Below are 20,673 nucleotides of genomic sequence, written 5' to 3'. Positions count from 1 at the left end.
AATATCTTATATCAAATTCCAGATAGTGTGAGGGGGATATAATACAAATCATATATATTTAGAACTTATTTAGAACTTGTCACTGAAAAGAAATAATAAAACTTGATCAGATTTTCAGCAAATTTATGACAATGTTGGAGAGTCCTACAATTTCAGATATGATCCCTTTCTAACAGTATTAGCAACAAATCTCAGTAATGTTTTATCAATTCTCAATAAATGGATACTTTACAAAAAGGCCTCTCCCTACTACAAATTATGGTTACTTTTAATTGGGAGTGGGCCATTGTGAGCAAGGATGTGGAAAGGGGAAGGGGGACTGGATAAGAGGATACAGAGGAGAATTAAATACAATTTTGTGTTATCCCAGAAGCCTTGAAGAAGAAGCGCATTCACGCCTTCTGCTTGTAGTGTAGTGTGGAACGTTTAGGCAACGTGGGCTGGTTCTTTGCAGGAAGGTGGGCGCCCGCGACGTTGCAGGCCTTGGGGAGCTGCAGATTTGGTCTTTTTTCACTGATATAAGAGCTCGGGGGTGGGCCGCGCAGCGCCCTGACCCGTCCTCACCATGTTGGTGCTGTTTGAAACGTCCGTCGGCTACGTCATCTTTAAGGTAGGTGGTAGATTGAGCCGTTGCAGGTGGAAGGCGGGTGTTGGGTAGGAGAGGAGAGGGAAAGACGTAAGGAGAAGACGACAGTGCTCAGGATCGCGTGGGTGCCTTTTCTGTCCCCCTGCTCTGAAAGGAAGGGGGAGGCTTTGGGCCTGGGAGGCGCATGTTTTGGTGAACACGTGGCCGTGCCGTTTGGGGTGCTGGGTTCAGTAAGATGATTTGGCCCATTTAGAGAGTTGGGCAGGAGCCCTTTTAGAATTTTACAGGTTCTGATAGGAGTTTGGGCTTTGTTCTGAGAGTTTTGAGGAATGATTGAAAGATTTTAACAGAGGAATGACCTGATCTAACTCTGTCTATTTTTTTTTTTTTGGTATGCGGGCCTCTCACCACTGTGGCCTCTCCCGTTGTGGAGCACAGGCTCCGGACACGCAGGCTCAGCGGCCATGGCTCATGGGCCCAGCCACTCCAAGGCACGTGGGATCCTCCCGGACCGGGGCATGAACTCGTGTCCCCTGCATCGGCAGGCGGACTCCCAACCACTGTGCCACCAGGGAAGCCCTAACTCTGTCTTTTAATGAAGTTGTTTTGCTCCGTGCAGAATAGATTATGGGGGATGGGGTGAAAGAAGGGAAGAAGGATATTTTTGCATTAATCTAAATGAATGAAGTTGCTTGGGTTAAGGCTGGCATGGAGGGAAAGAAATATAGGGAGAAAATTAGAAGGTAGAACTGACAGGATTGGCTGGTTGAAGAATGCGAGGTTTTGGTTTAAGTAAGTGGGTTTGTGGTGGTAGGGAAGGGAAGAGAAGGTTTAGGGATTTGGGGGCTGGGAATGGGGAGGATACTAAAGAATTGCAGTTTGGGCTGTGTGAATCTTTCGATGTCTGTTAGACGTGGAAATACAGTGGTCATTTCAAATTTGAAGCCCCGGGGAGAAATCTGAGCTGGATATAACCAATTTGAGTTTTGGTTTTTTTAATAGGGAAAGTTTGAAATTAACTTCAAGTCCATCAGCAAGGAAATAATTGAACAATGGGACATTCGTGTAATAGGGTGCTGTTGAGATGTTAGGAAGCCTGAGGTAAACTGAGTTCTATCTACGTGTCAGGGACTCTTGCGTTCAATGAATATAGCAACGAAAAACAAATTTTTCATATGTACTGACAAGTCAAAAAATTCTAGATAAGCTATATATAGTGTGATTCTAGTTATAAATCAAAAACCTATGTGGTATTGGTGCAGAGACTCAGGAAGGGTACGTACCAAAACGTTTATTTGGGAAAGTTTTTCATTTTATTTTCCAACTTTCTCTTTTGACGTTTGAAAATATACTTCCATTTGCATGTTACATTAAATACTTGTTATTTTTAAGAAAACCAATAAGATAATTAAAAACCAAAAGGTGATTTTGCTCATTTTTCCTCTCATTAGAGTTGTCTGAGATTGTAGTATTAGCAATTTTAAGGGACTAAAGGGGTTTAGAGCCAGGGAACAGGTCTATTAGACTTTCCACAGCTTTTTGCAGTCTTTTCTAAATTCTTTTTTTTTTAAATATTTATTTATTTATTTGGTTGCAGCAGGTCTTAGTTACAGCAGGCAAGCTCCTTAGTTGCGGCTCTCAGGCTCCTTAGTTGTGGCATGTGAACTCTTGGTTGTGGAATGCATGTGGGATCTAGTTCCCTGACCAAGGATTGAACCCAGGCCCCCTGCATTGGGAGTGCAGAGCCTTAACTACTGCACCACAGGGGAGGTCCCTCTAAATTCTTAAATAGAGTTCTGCACATTCTCTTAGCCAGCGAAGTCTTTCATATTTTGAATCAGTATCTGTGGATGAATTTCATACAAATTGATGTTATGTATATTGTCCTGACCTGGATGCTAAGAGGAGAGGGGTAACTTTGTACTGTCCAGTGATTGCTTCTAATAGTGGGAAGGAGTTAGTTTAGCAATTGAATGGTTTTTACTAGACCTGGGTCATAAAGTATAAAGTCATATGATGAATTATTGATTTCTACTAATAAAGAGTATTCTCCATTAAAAACAGAAAATACAATTTTATGACGGATATTTTATTATTAACATCTCCATAAATCAAAAGATCATGTATTTTTTTTTCTTTATAGTAATTAAGTGACAGACTGGAGTTCTATCTGTTACAGAGTTTCACAGCAGTTGTGATTCAATCTGAGGAGATACTTGCTTTTATATGGGAAAGGACCTTTTGTAACCTGAGTAATTTCATTGGGTGACTGTAATTTGAGACTAACGTATATGTAATAGCCTCAGTTTCTCTCTATTCTTTTCACTCACAAAAACACTGAAAATATTCTACATAAAAAAAATAATTAAAAGTCGATTTCTCAGCCTGTAAATCTAGAGGCTCTTATCAATTATCTCATATATTTGAAAATTCAAAGCATGATTTATGACCATAAATTCTCATGAGAGTCTTTATGTGATCTTATTATTTAATACTTAAACTATTTCTTTTTATTAAGAGATATAAAAATAGCCATAATTACATATCTATATGCTATGGAAAATATTTAAATTTGACATATCTATGTAGCTATATTAAGAAATATGCAGACAAAAGAAATAGCTTGAAAATTAAAGAGTTTTTTTTAGTCAAATTGTGTATTAAATCAGTAGAATGTAAGCACTAAAGTAAACAACAACAAAAAAATAATAGTATTTATATTGCATGAAGACCCATGTGGGCAAAATGGTGACACTGAGGATGAAATGCCTATTTTCTCTAATACCATCATCTCTTGCCTTTCAGCTCTCCTCTCTCCCCTTCCCTTCTCTCTCTCTCTCTCTTTCTACCTGTGGAAATAGAGATTTATGTTAAACACATGTACTTTAATTTCCAGTTCCAATTTTTAATTTAAAACATTATTAATTAATTGTATGGGTAGCCTCAAATGAAGCATATTTAATATACAGCTTGTTTGTGTTTGTATGCATTTGATGCTCAGATTTCCAATAGATAGGTAGATGGTATTATAGGTTTAATTGAGTGTGTGCCCTGTGACTGGTGCTTTACATTCTCAAAGTCTGGAAACTAAAACTCAGAACTGAAACTTTGTTATCATCCACCTTACACTTATGCAGTCACACGAAGACTTCCCCTCCAGGAATATATCTGCTCTGACTACATAACAAATACCTGGATCTAATGTTTAAATCACAATATTTAATTCCTTCCTCCAGGAAATTTGGACTTAATAAATCTGAGAGTTTCTCTAAATTTGTTTTCATTTTGTTCCTCAAACCCAAGAAATTCTGTTAAAAGTTTCAGGTTTGGGAGCTCAAACAAATGTCAACCAACCAGAGTTGGTACTTCCTGCCCCTCCTTCAGAATCTATGAAACTAGTTCACCCTCACCTTGCTGACAATGATACAGTATCATTTAGATTTCTTTGCTTCCAAGCCACAAGACTGATTCTTGATAACTGAATCAAAACCCATAACTATACATATTTTTGCCTGACGAGTATTGGCTGCAAATATGTGTGTGTACATCTGTACATGCACATAAGAATACTGTTGATAGTATTTCCTTATAGTCCTTTTTATTTCTGGAAGGTCAGTAATAATGTTCCCACTTTCATTCCTGAGTTTAAGAATTTAAGGCTTCTCTTTTTCCTGGTTAGTCTAGCTAAAGGTTTGTCCTTTTTTATCTCTTCAAATAACTACATATAGAGAGATAAAGACTGATGTACATTTGTTAAATATAACTACATAATATCTATCTGTCATCTATCTTCTATGTATGTATGTATCTATCTATCTAAAAGATTGGGGATTTGCAATCATTCACAGAGTCTACTAGAAGGATAAAGAGCAAGTCTCAGAGAGTTTATGAACTATGATAATACTTGGTATCATGTTATTTGGACAAAGAATACATGTTGATTTTTTAATCTCCCAAACTTAGACTGAAACCATCACTGATACTAAAAAAATGTTTAGGCGACTGTATGGTAGCCTGTGAAAAGCATCATTAATGAATCCTTTTGAAACTTAGATGAAATAATAATAGCATCACATTGTCAAAACCTTTAACTTATGCATTAAAACGATTTAGAAAAACATTTTGATTAGCATAAACTTTTACTTGACAAGGCTTGACTACAAATCACACAGACCACTTTAGCAAAGTTAACTGTATTAAGCTATGAACTTTTTTGAAATCCAACATACTAATTTAATCTTTCTCTAACAGACTCCATCTTTTTTGACATTTGAAGCTTCCTGTAGGAAATAACATGTTCTCCACTGGGAGTCATTAATTGGAGGATTTGAACAATAACTTTTGTCTAAAAGTATAGCCTATGTTATTAATATACTCTGCAATATCATTTAAAATTATGTTTGGAAAAATTTTATTAGTGTTATTGGTGCATATATTGATTGTATAAAACTCCCATTTTGAAAACAGCTTAATTTTAACCTATGTAAATACAATTTCACATTCTACTTACTTGTGACAGGAAATAACTCTTGGCAGTAGTGGTCTTCATTAATGTCAACGGCCAAAAGACAAATACAACCTACTGCCCTCTAAATCTATTAGGCACACAGGCACGAAAAATAAATAAATAAATAAAATAAAGCAAAAACAAAGAAATGAAAAACTGGGGAAAATGTGAGTATATAAGTTAATAATAATTTAAAAATAATTTAAAATAATAATTTAATAATTTAAAGGAAATTAATAAGTAATATTATTTCCTTTTACCTTCCTCAAAGGACCTAAAAACATTTATTAGAATAACATATTTTTTCTCTGTTTTAAATAATGCCTGTCATATTCCTTAATTCTTTTTAATCCTTAAATCATGGTATGCCTTTTTATTGGATTGCCTTCTTTTTTTCTTTTCTTGAATTGTAGGAGTTCTAACATTAACCAGTATAAGATCTCAAATGACTCTTATTAATACTAGATTTACTAGAGAATAATGGCTCATTGAAAAGATTAATTTTGTTTTCTGTGTTCAAATAAATTCTTTTTGCAGTCAAATTCTTTTATTTAGAAAAATCTTATCACTTTTTATAAAGCTAAATTTAAGTGGTTAAGTGAAATGTTTAAATATATCAGGGAAAGTTGATGAAGATAGGTTTAATTTTTTTTAATGGAGCGATTTTTCCCCTAATTACCTTAAAAGTATTTCTTTTGTTCCTTAGCTTGATATCTCAAACTTTAAAATCTTTAAAACCTGCTTATAGTTGGATTAAGATATCTAACTCCAAGACTTGCAAAATTACTATTTTTGGACTAATACTTCTATTCCCTTTCACCCACCCCAGAAAGTCATTAATGATGAAAGGTGCTGTATTTATATTTAACACATATTATAAAGGTTATTAATTTGCTTCCCCACCTGTTATATACACATGTGGTAATACAGAATAATATATATAGTCAAAAAAAATTCTTGCTTTTTGATCCAATACTGAATACTCACTGGGGTGATTAATAGGCACAGACAAAGACTTCTTATTTTGTAATGAATATATGTATTTCTAAATTAAATTTTCTATCACACATGGAAAACTTTTTGATAATTATGTTACACGCATAGCCATATAAAAGCTACTATGTTATTCCTATTTATATATTTAGTTCTCACTATTTCTTAGGCACAGATTAACTAGCTAATTCAGAAAAACCAGTTTCCCTTTTCTTCCTGTCTCCCTTGAGCTTAGTTACGACCAAATGACTAAGCCTTGGCCAGTGAATTATAAAGAGCAGTGATGCACACCTCTTCCATGCCATTTCTATACGAAACTTGCCGCATGACTTCAACAGTCTCTTTGTCCTTCTCAATCCTTGCTGAATTGAGGGTGACTCTCAAGGAAATTTTAGTAGCCAAATGTAAAAGCATATTTTCTAACTCCTAAGTCACTAAACACCTAAAGGACTATGAGGCACAGTGACAGTTCTTACCATCAACAATCAGAATAGTGAAAAAGAAATAAACTTATATTACATTAAACTATTATTTTGGGGTTATCTGTATAGGAACTTCTATTACCATAACTAATACAAATTCTAAATTATCATTAACTTATTTGCATCTATATTCCTTTGGTATCTTATGGTTTTCATGGACATTATTTTATTAGCCAATTAATCTAAAAATAATGGTAAGTCATTTATGTTATGGCCTTATCTAAAAATAGAGATAGAAAGGACAGAATTGATTGTGAATATAATCATTGTTGAAGTGGTGGGTGTAACCATTATTTTTCATTTACTCATACTTTGGAAAAATGGATTATAATAGAGGAAAACAAGAAAAACAAACCCGTATTTACCGAACACCTATTATGGGAAGCTACAGTGTGCCATTTGGTTTGCCTGTTATCATACATTGATTACCTCATTTCATTATCATAGGAGTCCACTTATATATGATATAGCTGAGGTTTAGAAACATAAACTAAATTGTAAATGGATATGCTAGAACTAGAATTACAACAAAGTCCTAGTTATGTTATTATTGTTTTAAAATCTAAAAAGACATGTTAAGGGTTCATAATATTGTTTTACTGTTATTTTATAAAATTTAAAATGTATTCTGGTGCTTTTACCTTTAAAAGTTTCTTTTCTTACTTTTATTTTCCTATTCTAAAAACACAAAAGAGTCATAGATATTTTCCTTTTTTCATAATATTTGTAAAGTACCCTTCCTTTAAATATCTTGCTGCTTTCTGCAAAGCTTGACTATTCTTAATTGCTGACTGCCATCATTCAGCTGATAAACTGTTTCAGCAACATCATTTGGCTTGGTAATCATTTTTTTTCTTTTCGGGATTGCAGAAAACATGGAATTTGTAAAGCTCATTTTGCAAAATGATACATTCATGGGAATTTTAATTCACATTACTCATTTATTTTGTATCTAGCACAAGGACCTGAGAACATACATTTCATATATTCTATAGATCAGGAGACATATTTTCAGTGATTATTTTAATAGTTTTAATTAATATGCACATAGATAAAATATTTCATGCATGGAATATATATCATGGGAGATTCACTAAAGAGAATATTGGAATTCAGTTTCAATATCTGATTGCAGCTTAGCACTTAATTTTTAGTCAACCACCTATATCTATAGTTATTGTCTACATATAAGAGAAAGGACACTAGTAAATATTTATTTGACAGTAATTCTGAAATTCAGGTGGAGGTCCTAAGGACCTTCGTATTAGAGTCTATCCTTATCTTCCTACTCCAGCATCTCCCCATTACCATTTAGAAATATTAGGTCATTCAGTAAATAAGGTAAATGCTTAAAAGCTTGACACGATCCATACTAATGACTTCAGTTGCGTATTGGAATCCACTTGAATTGATGTTTCCTTAGTGTTGATATTGCTCTACAAAACTTAGAGGCCTGGCTGCTGAATTTCCAAGTAGGTCATGCTTCTTCTCCATCTGTTTCAGATTCTCTGTCATAATTAGAAAACGAAGAGAGAAGAGAGGCTCAGCAAATTGAATGAACTAATTAAAAGGCAAATGTAGAGATGATTTTCCTTCATACATGTTACATGACCAAATTCTTTTAAAAAGTGCAATTGCTTGAATGAGAGCAAGAGTATAAGACAACAGATTGTTCAAACACATGATCTTGGATTTTTAGTTGTCTTTGACTATTTTGGAGAAAGTTTAAGGCAGTTTCATTCTCATGAAGAATTTCCTTCCTATGTATTTAGACATAACTAAAAGTCATTACAGTGTCCAGAGATGACAACTACTTAAAAGTTGAGAAAAATTTAGCACAGGTACACACCTTGAGAAAATGCTGTTTCAGAATAAACCAGTTTTCATAAATGTGGACTCAGTCCATGTATGAAGAGAGCAGCAACTAGATTAGAAACTTTCATTGAATCAAATAATTCAAGAAATATTTAATGAATAGAGTTTCATAATGTACCTTTCAATATATAGATATACATCACCTTTTATTTCAGGAAAGTTTTCTTCTATTAGCTAATTACCTGCCCTGAACTCTTGAGTTGGCTTTCCTTTGCAAAGATCCCAACTATACTTGTTGCACCCTCTTTAATTATGCTCTGCATTTATTGCTTCCTTTCAAATCATTTTTTTCTTTTAAATTTTAATAACACAATTTCCTTTTCTATTTTCTAGTTTATTTATTGTGCTTTTTGTGGTGTATATTTTAATCTTATTTTTCTCCTAATTTAAACTTCATTTCTAAAATGAGTCTTATTTCTTAATCCTTCTTGATTTTTATCAGTTCTCAAATTTTTCAACATCTGATTGAGATGTCTCAATCCAAGACATCCTATTTCTGACTTTTTAAATTATTTTGAGGCCTATATATGTTTTGGGGTTTTTTTTAAGTTTATTTCCAGTTTACAATTCTGGCCTGATGCATCTTTTTTTTTTAACATCTTTATTGGAGTATAATTGCTTTACAATGATATGTTAGTTTCTGCTTTATAACAAAGTGAATCAGCTATACATATACCCCCATATCTCATCCCTCTTGCATCTCCCTCCCACACTTACTAATTTATTTTATTTCATTTAAACATATTAGATAATGGTTTCATATGGTCTGTAGTCCCTATTTTCCTAATGACTTTATTTTATCATAAACAAAATTTAATTCAACTTCATTTTTCTCATAATAACCTTTTTGCTCCCCATATGTGAATAACTATAGTTCACTGTGAAGAGGGTAGTAAAGCCAGTGTACTTTACAAAGTTTCACAATTCATTATTTCCTCATCTATTATCATCATGGAGTAGTCAAAATGTGACCGGTGTAACCACTTCATAGCTTTACATCCACTCAGAATATTTTTGTTGTTTTATATATGCTTTCTTGTTTCCAGATATTCCTAAATCTCTATAGGTATTGCCTTTCTAGAAAGTGCTCTCAAATTTATAGGTTGTATTTTACTGTCACTGTACTTTCTTTCTACCCCTTCTACCTTCTAAATTAACTTCATTTTTCTTTTTTCCGAGACTTTCTTCTGCCTTGCTATATTTGAATTTTGCATGCAGGGTGGATTTCTTTGCAAAAGAAATTTGATGGATATTTCTGAGATCCTTTACATCTCTGACCACCACAGCCCTGTTTGATCACTTGCTGACTCTGCAAGCATTTTTTTTGTTTGTTTTGTTTTGTCCTTACCCACAACTCCAGAACTATAATTTCTTTTTCTGGTACTTAAAATAATTCACATACTCAATTCCTGCTTTTCTCACTCAGAGAATCCTCTCCTTTTGGGCATGAATTACTTGTTGGAGGGTTTATTATTCCAAGCTCTTAACACTTGGTAGCATCTTTTGACCAGCTCTTGCACAAAGCTGCTGATGCTGCCCATATTCTGCTTTTTGGGATGGTAGTTTGGGCAAGCACCGCTAGATATAAGTAGTATTTTGTGTTGAGTAATTGTATAATAAAGGAGTCCCCATCTCATAACTTCTACTGTCTCTATAAATCAGCAGAGTAATCTGAGAATGAAGGGAAGAGTTAGAAATTTCAGACTGAAAAGAAAAAATTTGATTTAGTCATTGTACAGAGAATGATTAGAGAGATGGTAATACTGCTTAGTCTTTCTAATGGCTTATTATTTTTTGTTTTTTCACAGATTTATGGAAGAAACAATTTGTCTCTTAGTATGATTTTTTTCCTAGAAGTACTAGTTTGCTTAAATGTCAGTGTAGAGAATATCCAGAATTAGGTTCATTCAATATTGGGATTTTTTTAAACAAGGTTCGAAAAAATTTAGGCCAGCAAAGAATCTTTGTGATTTAGCAATCTAAGCTGGATAATGAGAAAATTAAAAATAAGAGGATAATTATAAATAATGTTAATGGAGTGGGAAAAAGTAGAGAAATGGATTGCACATCTTGACAAGGTTGAAAAGAAGTCCCAGAGAAATGAGCAAGCTGGGAGTAGCCAAGAGTTTTTTCAGAGTGGGATGACTGAATCATATTAGGAATTGGATTGACTTAATTTGTTGACAGGGCTCCAGGTGTGAGCGTGGTAATGACTGGTTGAAGTGGGAAAGATTAGAAGGTCAGTGGTTATGAATAGGCTAAGGACTTCACCGAACAGAGAGATTGATGGAATATTCAGCTGCTCATAGAAGTTGCACAGAAACAAAGCAGGACTTGGAATTTAAGGAGAATAAATCTCATGCCAGTTGATGAACTGTTTGTAGCAGGAATAAATGAGGGCAACCACAAGGATGTGAGAAGAACATGGCAGGTGTCTTAGTCCATTTGGGCTGCTATAACAAAATACCACAAACTGGGGAACTCATATAGAGCAGAAATTCATTTCTCATGGTTTTGGAGGCTGGAAGTCTAAGAAAAGGATACCAGCATGGTTAGGTTCTGGTTAAGGCCCTCTGTTGCATTGCAGACTTCTAATTGTGTCCTCCACATAGTGAAAGTGGCCAGGGAGTTCTGTGGGATCACTTTTATAAAAGCATTAATCCCATTCATGAGAGTACCACCTTCATGACTTAATCACCTCCTAAAGGCCCCACCTACTAATACCATCACACATCACTTTTGGAGGTTAGGATTTCAACATGGAAATTTTATGGGGACACAAACATTCAGACCATGGCAGCAGCGTTTCTTTAAAACTTTGGAATTAGCAATAATCTCTGAATATTATCTGCAGAGATAACAGAGGACACTGAAATAAACCCCAAAATCTCCAAAAAATCAGTCACTCAAGAACATTATTGAACAGCCACCAGTCCAGTGATATTCTCAATAATGATTCATTGAAAGAAAGAATGGAAGTAGATAGAACTTTTAGATGAGAGATTAAAGTTATTAGAGGATTTCTTAATTATGGTGCACAATTCTTGAGAGTACAATGAAAAAGTTTAGGATTCAGGTAATAAGGAAGATCAGAACACTTAGGGTGATAGAAGATAGGTGGTCAGGGCCATGTACACTTTAACATTAACTGGTACAGGCAGGAATAAGTGGTGTGGAGGACTTAGTCTGTTTTAGAAGAGTGGACCCTGAGCCATGTATCCAGAGGCTCTGCCCCAGTATAGAGTGATGAGTAATGATGTATTTTGAAATACATAGAGCATTTTACTAGTGCAGAGAACTATGTAAGCTTAGACAAGTTACTCAAATGATGAGTTTTAGTGTCTTCATCTAAAAACATGACTATAGTATCTATCACAAATAAAATCATATTAAAGCTTAATAATAAGTATTTATACTATTATTACCTGGTACTTACAATGTGCTTAATCTTTTATAATTATGCCATCAGTTCTTTTTTCTCAATATTTCATATCTTTAGTTTAAGACCTAACTCAAATTATATGGAAATAGTAGGTTCTTTATGTGAAAAGGGATAGCGTTTTATTTTTTATGCAACTATTTATTTTCAATATTGTACCCTTCAGGGATTATAAATCGTGTTAATTATATATTTTAAAGGGGGAATCTATGTTGTAGCGTGAAAGACAGATCAACGTGGACTTTCTGGATCATGAACTTAAGGTGTTAATCAAAGTATATACTCAGAAACATGATAATTTAATTGCTCAAGACATTAAGTGTATATATTGTCAAAACATTTGTGAGAGTGATTTTTAGGTCATGATACAATCAAACAATTCAAGGAAATTTTACTGACTCTACTAATAAATATTAAACAGTATAGTCATGAGGCTGCATATAAAAAATAACAAATTTGTTTTCTAACTCAAATTTATTAACCCCCTTTGGCAGCTCAGTTAAGAATTTTCCAAGCAGAAATGCTAATATAAAATGTATTAGCTTTTGTACTGAAAGCCACTCAGGGCCCTCTTGTAATGCCAGAGTTAATTTTTAGCAATACATTGGCAGAATTTTCCACTATTGTGAGGTGTGTAAAAAATGATCCACAAATATTTTCCAACTTTAGCATACCTAGAGAAGTTTCAATACATTGATTCATAGATAATACAGATGCATATGTTACTTCACATTTCTTTGCATGATAACAGCATTTATTCTGTTAAACCGATCACATGGCTTTCGAACAAAGGTACTATGAGTGGGAGGATGATGTGGGAATACTGTCAGTATGAGAAACTGACCTTGATTTTACAATAACTCATTTATTAGGGTGGAGGTCCAGAGCAAATAATGCAGAAATAATTTTACATGCCATAACACAGATTTACTCTTTAATTACAAGTTTTTCTCCCATGGTCATTGAGGCGTTTCTCCCTCCAGAAAAATATAGTCTTTTTATGCCTCAGTCATCAGCAGATTTTTAAAATTCAATTAATATCTAGTTGTTTGAAATATAAATATTGACTTCCAATTTATTTTACTTCTTTGGTATATTTTCTTCAAAAAATATCCATTGCCTAAATTTTGAATGGACAGATTTGTATTTGCTGCCTTTAGATTACAGGAAACTTTCTATATTTGCATTTAGGCCTTATACACACACATGAACGTGTGTGTGAACACACATACTTTTGAACTCTATGTTCATGTTTATGAAGAATGGTTAGTCAATGTTGTGTCTGTTTAGATTTAAAAAATCTTATTGACAGACTAATTTGAGATACACTAAATTGCCAACACTACATAATAGCACCTATAATGGCTAAAACCATACAACAAAGACACATAATATTGTAAAAATTCTAGGTGAGAAATCAGGAGAACATAGATCTTGATCTTGTTTTGCCAATTAACCATGTGATCCTGAACAGTTTTTCGTTCATTTTGTTTGGGACCTCTGTTTTCAAATTGGCAAATGAGAAAGATGGAATAGATGACCTCCAAGAGTGATTCAGTCCCTGAAATATTTTAATCTTTATTGGGAAGTTGGTTTGGCATATTGCACAGTCTCATCACTTCTTATTATAAGTTCCTCTGACTGTAAAAGACAGGTTACAAAATAAAAATCACTTTAAGATGTAAATGTATAAATATAAGTACATAGTATTATCCACTTCTTCAGGGAGGGAAAACAGTATACAGAAGTTAAAGTTGTTTAAAATTCTGGTTATTTTCATATGGATAAATAGTTACATATTAAAAATTTTATTCCCAAGTAATCTTGAAAGAGCCCACATGGATTTAGTCTAATAAAATTCTAGTCTCGCTCTCGGCCTTCAAGATGGTGAAGTAAAATGTGGAGATCACCTTCCTCCCCACAAATACATCAAAACTACATCTACATGTGGAACAACTCCTACAGAATACCTACTGAACGCTGGCAGAAGACCTCAGACTTCCCAAAAGGCAAGAAACTTCCCACATACGTGGGTAGGGCAAAAGAAAAAGGGAAAAACAAAGACAAAATAATAGGGACAGGACCTGCACCTTGGGGAGGGAGCTGTGAAGGAAGAAAAATTTCCACACACTAGGAAGCCCCTTCACTGGTGGAGACTGGGGTGGTGTGGGGGGGGGAAGCTTTGGAGCCATGGGGGAGAGCACAGCAACAGGGGTCCAGAGAGCAAAGCGGAGAGATTCCCACAGAGAGGATCCATGCCGAGGAAAACTCACCAGCCTGAGAGGCTTGTCTGCTCACCCGCTGGGGTGGGGGGTGGTGTAGGGGATGGGAGCTGAGGCTTGGGCTTCAGAGGTCAGATCCCAGGGAGGAGATTGGGGTTGGCTGTGTGAACACAGCCTGAAGGGGGCTAGTGCACAACAGCAAGCTGAGAGGGAGTCTGGGAAAAAGTCTGGACCTGCCTAAAAGGGAAGAGACCATTGTTTTGGGGTGCGTGAGGAGAAGGGATTCAGAGTACCACCTAAACGAGCTCCAGAGATGGGCACGAGCCGCGGCTATCAGCACGGACACCAGAGACAGGCATGAGATGCTAAGGCTGCTGCTACGGCCACCAAGAAGCCTGTGTGCAAGCACAGGTCATCATCCACGCCTCTCCTCCCGGGATCCTGTGCAGCCCACCACTGACAGGGTCCTGTGAACCAGGGACAACTTCCCCGGGAGAACACATGGTGCACCTCAGGCTGTTGAAATGTCATGCCGGCCTCTGCCACCACAGGCTGCCCCGCATTTTATACCCCTCCCTCCCCCCGACCTGAGTGAGTCAGAGACCCCTAACCAGCCGTTCCTTTAACCCCCTCCTGTCTGGGAGGGGAACAGACGCCCTCAGGCAACCTATACACAGAGGCAGGGCCAAATCAAAATTTGAAGCCCAGGAGGTATGCAAGCAAAGAAGAGAAAGGAAAATTTCCCCAGCAGCCTCAGGAGCAGCAGATTAAATCTCCACAATCACCTTGATGTACCCTGCATCTGTGGAATGCCTGAATAGACAACAAATCATCCCAAAATTGAGGTTGTACACTTTGGGAGCAACTATAGACTTGGGGTTTGCTTTCTGCATCTAATTTGTTTCTGGTTTTACGTTTATTGTGGTTTAGTATTAGAGCTTATTATCATTGGTAGATTTCTTTATTGATTTGGTTGCTCTCTTTTACATATATATTTTTTTTTCCTTTTTCTCTTTTTGTGAGTGTGTATGTTTCTTGGTGTGATTTTGTCTACATAGCTTTGTTTTTACCATTTGTCCTAGGGTTCTGACTGTCCTTTTTTTTTTTTTAGTATAGTTTTTAGCACTTGTCATCATTGGTGGATTTGTTTTATGGTTTGGTTGCTCTCTTCTTTCTTTCTCTCTTCCTTTAGTTATTACTTTTTTATTTTTAATAATTTTTTTCTATTTTAATAACTTTATTTTATTTATGTACTTTTTCTTTCTTTCTTTCTTTCATTTTCCTCCCATTCTTCTGAGCCGTGTGGCTGACAGGGTCTTGGTGCTGTGGCCAGGTGCCAGGCCTGAGCTTCTGAGGCGGGAGAGCCAAGATCAGGACACTGGACCACCAGAGACCTCCTGGCCCCACGTTATATCAAATGGTGGAAAGCTCTCTCAGAAAGCTCCATCTCAATTCTAAGACCCAGCTCCACTCAACGACCAGGCAAGCTACAGTGCTGGACCCCCTATGCCAAACAACTAGTAAGACAGGAACACAACCCCATCCATTAGCAGAGAGGCTCCCTAAAATCATCATAAGTTCACAGACACCCCAAAACACACCACAGGATGTGGTTCTGCCCACCAGAAAGACAAGATCCAGTCTCATACACCAGAATACAGGCACCAGTCCCCTCTGCCAGGAAGCCTACACAACCCACTGAACCAAACTTACCCACTGGGAGCAGACACCAAAAACAGAGGGAACTATGAACCAGCAGCCTGCAAAAAGGAGACTGCAAATGCAGTAAGTTAAGCAAAATGAGAAGACAGAGAAATACACAGCAGATGAAGGAGCGAGGTAAAAAACCACCAGACCACACAAATGAAGAGGAAAGAGGCAGTCTACCTGAAAAAGAATTCAGAGTAATGGTAGTAAAGATGATCCAAAATCTTGGAAATAGAATGGAGAAAATACAAGAAATGTTTAACAAAGACCGAGAAGAACTAAAGAGAAAAAAAAAAAAAAAAAAAAAAAAAACCCAATGATGAACAACACAATAAATGAAATTAAAAATTCTCTAGAAGCAATCAATAGCAGAATAACTGAGGGAGAAGAATGGAGAAGTGACCTGGAATATAAAATAGTGGAAATAACTACCACAGAGCAGAATAAAGAAAAAAGAATGAAAAGAATTGAGGACAATCTCAGAGACTTCTGGGACAATATTAAACACACCAAAATTCTAATTATAGAGGTCCCAGAAGAAGAAGAGAAAAAAAAAAAAGACTGAGAAAATATTTGAAGAGACTATAGTTGAAAACTTCCCTAATATGGATAAGGAAATAGTCAATCAAGTCCAGGAAGGGCATAGAGTCCCATACAGAATAAATCCAAGGAGAAACATGCCAAGACACATATTAGTCAAAATATCAAAAATTAAATAAAAAGAAAAAATGTTAAAAGCAGCAAGGGAAAAGCAACAATTAATACAAGGGAGTTCCCTTGCATTCCCATACAAGGGAGTACCCATAAAGTTAACCACTGATCTTTCAGCAGAAACTCTGCAAGCCAGAAGGGAGTGGCAGGACATATTTAAAGTGATGAAAGTGAGAAAACTACAACCAAGATTACTCTACCCAACAAGGATCTCATATAGATTCGACAGAGAAATTAAAACCTTTACAGACAAGGAAAAGCTTAGAGAATTCAGCACCACCAAACCAGCTTTACAACAAATGCTAAAGGAACTTCTCTAGGCAGGAAACACAAGAGAAGGAAGAGACTTACTATAACAAACCCAAAACAATAAAGAAAACTGTAATAGGAACAAATGTATTGATAACTCCCTTAAATATAAATGGATTAAATGCTCCAACCAAAGGACATAGACTGGCTGAAAGGATACAAAAACAAGACGTGTATATATGCTGTCTACAAGAGACCCACTTCAGATCTAGAACACATACGGACTGAAAGTGAGGGGATGGAAAAAATATTTCATGCAAATGGAAATAAAAAGAAAGCTGGAGTAGCAATTCTCATATTGGACAAAATAGACTCCAAAATAAAGACTATTAAAAGAGGAAAAGAAGAACACTCTATAATGATCAAGGGATCAATCCAAGAAGAAGATATAACAATTGTAAATATATATGAACCCAACATAAGAGCACCTCAATACATAAGGCAAATACTAACAACCATAACAGGGGAAATCGACAGTAACACATTCATAGTAGGGGACTTTATCACCCCACTTTCACCAATGTACAGATCATCAAAAATGTAAATAAATAAGGAAACACAAGCTTTAAATGATACATTAAACAAGATGTACTTAACTGAAATTTATAGGGCATTCAATCCAAAAACAGCAGATTACAATTTCCTCTCAAGTGCCAATGGGATATTCTCCAGGATAGATCATATCTTGGGTCACAAATCAAGCCTTGGCAAATTTAAGAAAATTGAAATCGTATCAAGTACCTTTTTTTGACCAAAACACTATGAGACTAGATATTAATTACAGGAAAAAAATCTATAAAAAATACAAACGCATCGAGGCTAAACAATACACTACTAAATAACCAAGAGATCACTGAAGAAATCAAAGAGGAAATCAAAAAATACAAGGAAATCAAAAAATACCTAGAAACAAATGACAATGAAAACACGATGACCAAAACCTATGGGATGCAACAAAAACAGTTCTAAGAGGGAAGTTTATAGCAATACATCCTACCTCAGGAAACAAGAAACATCTGAAATAAACAACCTAACCTTACACCTAAAGCAATTAGAGACAGAAGAACAACAACAACAACAACAAAAAGTTAACAGAAGGAAAGAAATCATAAAGGTCAAATCAGAAAGAAATGAAAAAGAAATGAAGGAAATGATAGCAAAGATCAATAAAACTAAATGCTGGTTCTTTGAGAAAAAAAAATTGATAAACCATTAGCCAGACTCATCAAGAAAAAAAGGGAGAAGACTCAAATCAATAGAATCAGAAATGAAAAAAAAAAAGGAAGTAAAAACAGACCATGCAGAAATACAAAGGATCATGAGAGATTACTACAAGTGACTCTATGCCAATATAATAGACAACCTGGAAGAAATGGACAAATTCTTAGAAAACCACCACCTTCTGAGACTGAACCAGGAAGAAATAGAAAATATAAATAGACCAATCACAAGCACTGAAATTGAAACTGTGAATAAAAATCTTCCAACAAACAAAATCCCAGGGCCAGATGGCTTGACAGGCGAATTCTATCAAACATTAAGAGAAGAGCCAACACCTATCCTTCTCAAACTCTTCCAAAATAAAACAGAGGGAGGAACACTCCCAAGCTCATTCTATAAGGCTACCATCACCATGATACAAAAGCAGACAAAGATGCCACAAAAAAAGAAAACTACAGGCCAATATCACTGATGAACATAGATGCAAAAATCCTCAACAAAATACTAGCAAACACAATCCAACAGAACATTAGAAGGGTCATACACCATGATAAAGTGGGGTTTATCCCAGGAATGCAAGGATTCCTTGGTATACACAAATCAATCAATGTGATAGACCATATTAACAAATTGAAGAAGAAAAACCGTACGATCATCTCAATAGATGCAGAAAAAGCTTTCAACAAAATTCAACACCCATTTATGATAAAAACCTTCCAGAATGTTGGGGTAGAGGGAACTTACCTCAACATAATAAAGGCCATACATGACAAACCCACAGCCAACATCATTGTCAATGGTGAAAAACTGAAGCCATTTCCACTAAGACCAGGAACAAGACAAGATTGCCCACTCTCAACACTATTATTCAACATAGTTTTGGAAGTTTTAGCCACAGCAATAAGAGAAGAAAAAGAAATAAAAGGACTCCAAATAGGAAAAGAAGTAAAAATGTCACTGTTTGCAGATGACATGATGCATTACATAGAGAATCCTAAAGATGCTACCAGAAAACTACTAGAGCTAATCAATGAATTTGGTAAAGCAGCAGGATACAAAATTAATGCACAGAAATCTCTTGCATCCCTATACACTAATGATGAAAATTCTGAAAGATAAATGAAGGAATCATTCCCATTTACCATTGCAAAAAAAAGAATAAAATACCTAGGAATAAACCTACCTAAGGAGACAAAAGACCTGTATGCAGAAAACTATAAGACACTGATGAAAGAAATTAAAGATGATACAAAGAGATCGAGATATATACCATGTTCTTGGATTGGAAGAATTAACACTGTGAAAATGACTCTACTACCCAAAGCAATCTACAGATTCAATGCAATCCCTATCAAACTACCAGTGTCATTTTTCACAGAACTAGAACAAAAAGTTTCACAATTTGTATGGAAACACAAAAGACCCCAAACAGCCAAAGCAATCTTGTGGGAAAAAAAGCAGAGCTGAAGAATCAGACTCCATGACCTCAGACTACCATAGTCAGGATAAAGCTACAGTAATCAAGACAATATGGTACTGGCACAAAAACAGAAATATAGATCAATGGAACAGGATAGAAAGCCCAGCAATAAACCCATGCACCTATGGTCAACTAATCTACGACAAAGGAGGCAAGGATATACTATGGAGAAAATACAGCCTTTTCAATAAGTGGTGCTGGGAAAACTGGACAGCTACATGTAAAAGAATGAAAGTAGAACCCTCCCTAACACCATACACAAAAATAAATTCCAAATGGATTAAAAACCAAAATCTAAGGCCAGACACTATAAAACTCTTAGAGGAAAATATAGGAAGAACACTCTGACATAAATCACAGCAAGATCTTTTTTGAGTCACCTCTTAGATTAATGGAAATAAAAACAAAAATAAACAAATGGGACGTAATGAAACTTAAAAGCTTTTGCACAGCAAAGGAAACTACAAACAAGATGGAAAGACAAACCTCAGAATGGGAGAAAATATTTGCAAATGAATCAATGGACAAAGAATTAATCTCCAAAATATATAAAAAGCACATGCAGCTCAATATTAAAAAAATAAACTGCCCAATCTAAACATGGGCAGAACACCTAAATAGACATTTCTCCAAAGAAGACAAATGGATGGCCAAGAGACAGATGAAAAGGTGCTCAACATCACCAATCATTAGAGAAATGCAAATCAAAACTACAACGAGGTGCTGGGAACTACAATCAAAACTACCTTACACCAGTTAGAATGGGCATCATCATAATATCTACAAACAGCATATGCTGGAGAGGATGTGGAGAAAAGGGAACCCTCTTACACTGTTGGTAGGAATGTAAATTGATACAGCCACTATGGAGAACAGTATGGAGGTTCCTTAAAAAACTAAAAATAGAGCTACCATATGAACCAGCAATCCCACTACTGGGCGTATACCCAGAGAAAACCATAATTCAATAAGACACATGCACCCCAATGTTCATTGCAGCACTATTTACAATAGCCAGGTCATGGAAGCAACCTAAATGCCCATTGACAGACAAATGGATAAAGAAGATGTGGTACATATATACAATGGAACACTACTCAGCCATAAAAATGAACGAAATTGGGTCATTTGTAGAGATGTG

At 35.5% G+C, this 20,673-nt stretch overlaps 1 pseudogene across 1 annotated transcript in view; it reads left to right on the top strand.

The window, feature by feature from the left end:
• The first annotated feature begins 565 nt into the window (after window positions 1–565).
• The window catches only part of LOC309805959 (dysbindin-like), a 34,563-nt pseudogene continuing 14,455 nt past the window's right edge, over window positions 566–20,673 (top strand). Inside the window, exons 1-2 of the transcript in view lie at window positions 566–610; window positions 10,631–10,682. The product of the transcript in view is annotated as a dysbindin-like (transcript). The remainder of the gene's footprint in view (window positions 611–10,630; window positions 10,683–20,673) is intronic.

The sequence above is a fragment of the Mesoplodon mirus genome, assembly GCF_964341445.2.
Source record: "Mesoplodon mirus genome assembly, chromosome: 6".
Classification (NCBI taxonomy): domain Eukaryota; kingdom Metazoa; phylum Chordata; class Mammalia; order Artiodactyla; family Ziphiidae; genus Mesoplodon; species Mesoplodon mirus.
The sequence above is the reverse complement of the archived record's forward strand: the minus strand, read 5'-3'. Positions and strand labels throughout refer to the sequence as shown.